The sequence below is a fragment of the Bidens hawaiensis genome, unplaced genomic scaffold (genome assembly GCF_021521415.1).
Source record: "Bidens hawaiensis isolate Kalapana, Puna unplaced genomic scaffold, B.hawaiensis_p1.1 tig00115330_1, whole genome shotgun sequence".
Classification (NCBI taxonomy): domain Eukaryota; kingdom Viridiplantae; phylum Streptophyta; class Magnoliopsida; order Asterales; family Asteraceae; genus Bidens; species Bidens hawaiensis.
In genome coordinates this window covers 6,375-13,239 of record NW_027504801.1, presented here as the reverse complement: position 1 = coordinate 13,239, position 6,865 = coordinate 6,375, and the positions used below count along the sequence as shown (strand labels likewise).

The following is a 6,865-nucleotide window of genomic DNA, read 5'->3' as shown; positions in this document are numbered from 1 at the left end:
ATCAACTTCTGTTATATTATTATACAAAGCCTTTGTGAATCACTGACTTCAAGATATATGTATACTTCAAAATACATGTTATTATTCATGAATCAACTACTTCAAAAGCAAGGGTTCCTACATCAACTATTGACTTTCCTACACTTCAAAAACAAATACATCACTTTAATTTTTTGTTTCTTCGTGCCTCAATTAACAATAGACAAAGCTTTCGGTTCACAACACTCTTCGTAACTAACAACGATTGTAAACAAAAACAAAAACACAACGCCTACATATCCTATCTTAAACCCGATAAAAAATTCCAACCACTCCACAAGTCACAATAAAAACCTTACCTTCTTTGGTGTAGAATCCTTGGCCAACCGTGCTCAAGAAAATCATTCAATCACAATCTCCTACAAAAACGACGGACTGAAGAAACCCTAGCATTTTGATTATCAAAAGAAAATCCCCTTTTATAGTGATTCCCGCGATGACGGATGATTCTACGAAATCGCCGGAAGATTTTCTGGAATACACTTGCTTCAATTGTGTATGTTTATTTTTGGGAAACACAGGTGCAAATGGAAAGGCGATGGGGAAAGTGGTATGGTCAGTCCTACATACACAAAAATACAACTCTACCCTTTTACTTAAAAACTAAATTAAAACTCTAATTACATAAATGCCACGACAGATTTAGACCATTGATCCATCTTAATCATGGGCTAGTATTAACTTTTCACACTTCTCACAATAACTTGACTTTTCTCCTGAACCATCATATGACCAATAATCAACTATAGCACTATTCAGGATATGTTATAAATACAAGGGTTAGGTTCAAATAAGAAGTTTGATTTTCCTAATAAGGCTAGGAAGGAGGGTATTTTAGTCTAACACTTAAATATCAAAACCCACTTAATTTAATTTCAAAAACCCACTTACATTATATTCAAAAACCCACTTATATAAAACCCAATTATATATTTACTCTCTATAACCACCAACACTCCACCGCCCACCGCCACCACAACCGTCATCCACCGCCACCACCTTGCCGGAAAAGTCCGAAAAAACACAATGTAAAAAAAACACAATAAAAACACAATTGTATGACACAATGTAAAAAATACAATGGAAAAAACACGATGATAAATACTATTGTATAACACAATTTTGTAAAACACAATTTGTAAAAAACCCACTAATTTTTTTTAATTTTATACTACAATATGGTACTCATATGAAAGATAAAAAGACACTCGTTATTATGGTGAATTTGTTTGAAAAAAGTTATGGACGTTTTAAAATGATGGGGGTATTTGGCATGTGTCTTGCATGTGGAGAGAGAAAGTCAACAAATGTGCTATTCCTTTTATGCTCTTTAGCTTGTGTTCACACTTGATTTCCCACTAAAATAATCTCAACCCTCTATATTCAAAATCAATGGACAAGATTACTTCTCATCCTTCCTATAAAAACTATACTCTCTATTATAACCTAACCCATAAATACAATAACCCATTTTATTAAAAATGCAAACCCAAAAACACATTTTCAAGATTTGATTTAAAAACAAACTACCAAACATCACTAATTCAGTCCACTAATTGAATCTAAAAACCTTATTCAACATAAATCATCAATCTCTAAAGCATTCCACCTCTTTCACCTCATTGACTCAGGTTTCGGACGCGCGAAACCCGGCTGAAACAACAACATGCAACAAGCATTAGTCCCCCATAATACTAAACACAAACATACTACTTAAGTAACAGCATATAATCACCTTAAGAAGCATAGAAACTGGAGCCACTGCAGGTTCTTTAACAACATGGCTTCTAGTTTTCCTCCCATTTATTGTAACAACAGATGGACTATTAGCAGTTGTAATATCCCAAAAGCTTTGTTTTCTATCTTTGACAGCTGGCGACATAAACCGAGCACTTGGACTCTTCAACTCATCCGTTAACGTCTCTTTCGGTCTCACATTATTACCCTTCACAACAACTCTATTTCCACCCTTTTGTGAGATTTCGTGTATCAAGTCATCTTTTTGTTTTATTCTTAACGCGTGATCTTTCTTCATTTTCTCCATGGCGGTTTCTAACATCTTTATCGTTTGTTTAAGGTCTTTAACGGTGTGTTCGGGTTCTTTTTTCTTGGAGTCGGGTGTGAAACAGTTTCTTGGTAGAAAAGTTTTCGGCTTTCGGTTTGAATTCTGTGGGGTGGTTAGAATTGATGATATTGTTGAAGGGGCTGGTGATGCTGCTGCTAACGATTGCGCTTGGACCATTAGTAACTTTTGTTGTTGGCGGGCCAGTTGGGCCCGTAGGTCGTGGTTTTCTCTTTGTAATTCGAGTAGGAGTTTCGCTTGATTGGGTTCTGCATCGGGTAATTTTGTAATTTCCTCGTTGGCGTCGTATGCCTGGAAATAACACCGTACGATTAGAATAAGATAATCGAGTAATCATTAGTTGACGAAAAAATTTATGCCAAAGTTCTGAGACCAAATTCAATATTTTGGGCCAAAAGCTTTCAAGCGCAAATGCAAAACTGAAAAGCCGAAACCAAACTAAACCAAACTCATTGAGAAAACCGAAAAAAACAAGGTCTAGTTTCAAGCCCAAATTCAATGTTTTGGCTTTTTTTTTGCAGGCCCAAATGCTAAAACCGAACCCGAAGTGAGCCCATTATGATAGCCAAAACAGAAAAAAAATTAGAAACAGATAATCAACTGATCATTAATTGACAACATAAATTAGTCCCAAAGTTTCAAGCTAAAATTCATTATTTTGGACAATTTTTGTCAGCCCAAATGGTAAACCCAAAATGAACCATCAACTAATCATTAATTAAAATAGAAAATTTAGGCTTAAAGTTACAAGCCCAAGGAACGGTAAAACCGAAACCGAACTGAACTTATTACGGAAAACAAATACTGAAACCAAAAACCTTAGAATCAGATAATCAACTAATCGTTAATTAACAGAAAAATTTAGGCCCAAAGTGAAAACTGAAAAAACTAAAACTGAATGGTTTGGATATGTTTTTGCTATTAATGTTGTAATAACTAGGTAACAAGATATTTAAAGGGTCTTTTGGGAACAAACCTTAGTACGGATCTCCTTAGCTCGATCGGCCCAATGAAGGGCATTTTGTGTTTCACCAAACACGAGGTTACACGGGCTAATGTTAGCGATCATAACGGTGTTACAAGGCCCACCAAGAGAATCTTTAAGCAGTTGAGTAAGTTTCGAATTCCTATAAGGAACATGCTTCTTTCCTTCAACAAGAGCATTAATGCAACTACTGAGAGCAAGTAATGATCGGTTAATATTGGCACCTTCAAGTGATCGAAGCGTTCTTTGATCGGTTGCGTGGGCCCGCTCTGATCCCGCTAAGTCGATTAATGATAATTTTCCAACTCTTGTCAAAATATTGTTGCATTCATCTTTCACTTTATACTCAATCATAACCTGATACAATATTAAATTAGCAAGATTAAAAGTAAGTTTGACTTTTTATGGTCAGACCAAACTTTTCAGATTAAAGTTGTGACAGAATACAGAAATGGTTATTTGCTCGGCAAATGATTTCTCATTTGTAGTGGACTCTTACAACTTATAATATGACTTCATAACAAAAGCATAGTTTAACTTTCTAAGGTGAAACCTTACATCTGAAATTAAAATCTAAAATTAAACTTATGGTTGAAAACTTAGTGAACGATTTCCCACGTGTAGTTATTTCTGACATCGATGTGCATAACAAACTTCTGTTGAAATATAAAGAATATGTAATTGTTACTCTTTTCAAGTTGGAGATGAGTATTGTTTGACTTCAAAAAGCCAAAGTTAAAAATTTGTAAATGGACATGAAGAATTGCAAAATGAAAAGTTAATTTTGACTTTCTAAAGCCAACCCAATATTTTCAGAATATAGATGCCACAGGATTCAAAAATGGCTTTTCACTTGGCAATTAGTTCCCATGTGTAGATTGTTATTTGGTATAATACTCGTGTTTAAAAAAATAGTACAGACTTCATAACGTCAAACCAAACTTTTCTAATTATAGTTGACATGGACCTGCTTGTAGTCATTTATGCTATCATCACTCATAACTAAGTTCTTTAAAAACTTAAAAGTATTTACAACTCTTTTCAAGTTTAACACGAGTTCCGTTTGACCTGAAAAGTCAAAGTCAAAAACTTGTAACTATACCTGAAGAATAGCATGTGAGCGCGAAGACGTTTCATTAGCTCGAGTTGGTTCTGTAGTCCTATTACGATTCCCTTGTTGAAGCAACATCATAACCTATAACAAAAACCACCAAAATTCAAAAATCCAAATTATATATATATATATATATATATATATATATATATAAAATAAAGAAGAGTAAAAAGTCTTTTTGACTTTAGAAAACTCACTTCATCAGTCGAATGCGCCTGATACTGAGTGAGCCCTGCTGCCACAATCCCTTAGAAAGACACAAAAACAAAATTTGCACTTACACAATGTTTATAAAAAATCACACACTTTCCTTTTTTCTTTTTATATGGAAGATGTGTAAATAAAGATTTAAACTTAAATGAATTATAAACCTGTTTATCTTCTCGAAGGATTAAAGGGCGACCGGGAGAGAGTAAATCTCTTACGCTTTCATTATAAACTTCTAAATATGAAAGATGCACAACATAGTCTCCATCAAAACTTCTTTTTCTTACTTTTTGCTGAACAAATCCTTTATGGCTAAGACCATTACACCCGGATTTTCAACAGTTCCGAGCATTGTAAATGTTTTCCCTGCACCTGTTGCACCATAGCAGAAAACTGAACCATTTCTTCCTTGTAAAACTGCTTCGACAAGCTCGGATGTTCTGTATGATTGAAAGAAAGATTCTTAGATGATGATGATACTAATGACATCAAAATAATCAGGTTTTCGGTTCGTATAATTTTCCCGTTTAGAAAATGTTTAACCCGCCAACCTGTTTAATTTAAGCAGGTCAACTCACAAACCCGTTTATGACCTGTTAACTGTTTACAAAATGATCATTACCTACCAACCCATGTGACATGTTTAAATAAATGGGTTAACTGGTCGTGCTCGGGTTACACGAATTTAAGAGTGTGCATGTCATATTCGGGTTGACTTCATTAATTCAACGGTCATCTTGAATCTTTAATATGTTATGCAGCAAACCCTTAACAAATTTTTCTAGACTACGATTACACTTTCACCACACCTTTTTCTGGCAGTGAAACCATTGAGGTAATTCCATACTTTTTTTCTCAATCTGTTTTTGTATCAGTTAATGGTTCTTTTATGCGGTTGTATTAATAATTAGACTAGCAATGGTGTAAACTTTGAGGGAAACACTCGTCTTAAACGGGATGATTGTGATGAACAAATTAATGTAGCTGCATTGACAACAAAAGAGACTATTCTCTTCTAGAGTTTGTATGAACATAAGTTGGGTGTTAATAGGGTCACTTTTAACCAAGAAAGTGGTAAGGTTCAAACTGATAACAGTTTCTAGTTAGTTAATCGCATTAAGCCTTCTTCATCTACAAGCCACATTTTTATGTGATGCATTTGGGTTAAATTTTTAAACCCGTTTTGTTAAACACGCCCGTCAACCCTGTCTAATTATACAAGTCGGCCTGCTAACCCGTTTAACCCATTTACCAACCAACCCGATTCTAAGTTTACGACTTCATTATCACCTGCCAACCAACCCGTATGACACGTTTAGATAAGCAGATTAAACGGGCCACATTCGGTTTACACGAATGTAAGTGTGCGTGCTAGGGTTGATGTTTATGACCCAAATAACAATATGGGTCATGTTTGGGTTGAATAGTTAAACCAGCAAAGCCGATACAATTTGATTAAATGTGATGCAAAAAGGTAAGTCTGAACACTTACGAAGTCGAATAAACTTCAAGTTGGGAAGATGAATCCGGGAATGCAGCATCGAATGTAAAATGCCGACCACGAAGTCGTTTGAGTCTCAAATAATCATTCTCATTCGCGAATTCGGTCAAGTAAACTTTTTTATTGTTAACTATCCGGACACAAGATCTTGAACCACCTTCTTTTTCGTTCTTACTTAACGGTCTCAACCGCACAAAAACAAGAATACTACTACCTCCATTTCCCAATTTCACTGTCACACCCTCGGATTCACCGACACCCATTGATAACTTTCTGGCTACATTAGTAGTCACTGCCCCTCTTCTTGGTGGGCAGGAAAATCCAACAATCTTTCCACCGCCACCACCACTAACCGCAACCGCTAGATTCTCTTTCGCATCCTCTGCAGGCGGCCGCTGCAGTGGCATGACAAAAGTCTTGGTGACGGTCGAAACAGGCATCGAATTCTCTCTCATTACTTGATTCTCTACAGCACTAACTTTGTTCTTATTATCAGATCCACCGCTCAACAGATCGACACTCGGGTGAGTTGAAAACCGAACTTTATCCAGCGAAATCGAAGATCGCTTCTGCTTCTCGTACAATTGAGTCAAGGCTTTCATCTTTTCCTTCAACCCGTGGTGCGGGTTCCGTATCGGATGCCGATTCCCCAAATTACAGTTTTCTTGATCATCAATGACATTCACCCGCGACCTCGTTGACACAGGCATCTTCCAAAATCACTCAAATCCAACCATACCCAAAAGGAAGTAACTCTAGCAATGAAAATTCTGCAATTTCTTGAGCTGAAAGAGGGATTGGGGGTTAAAGGAAAGTAGTAGTGTTTGGATGGGTTTTTGAAAGGTGGGTATAACGGTCATATAGTTTTGGCATATTCTTAAAGGACTGAAACGGTCAATTAATAAGAGGGTTGGCTCTATTTTGACCTTTACTTTT

The 6,865-nt window shown here is 36.0% G+C and overlaps 1 pseudogene across 1 annotated transcript; it reads right to left on the bottom strand.

Moving 5' to 3' along the window:
• Positions 1–1,510: 1,510 nt before the first annotated feature.
• LOC143608260 (kinesin-like protein KIN-8A) lies at positions 1,511–6,639 on the bottom strand (annotated as a pseudogene). The gene is made up of 7 exons (XR_013149210.1): positions 5,921–6,639; positions 4,595–4,868; positions 4,419–4,471; positions 4,210–4,302; positions 3,099–3,464; positions 1,775–2,413; positions 1,511–1,692 (listed from the first exon to the last, which is right to left on the bottom strand). The product of XR_013149210.1 is annotated as a kinesin-like protein KIN-8A (transcript).
• Positions 6,640–6,865: the final 226 nt, after the last annotated feature.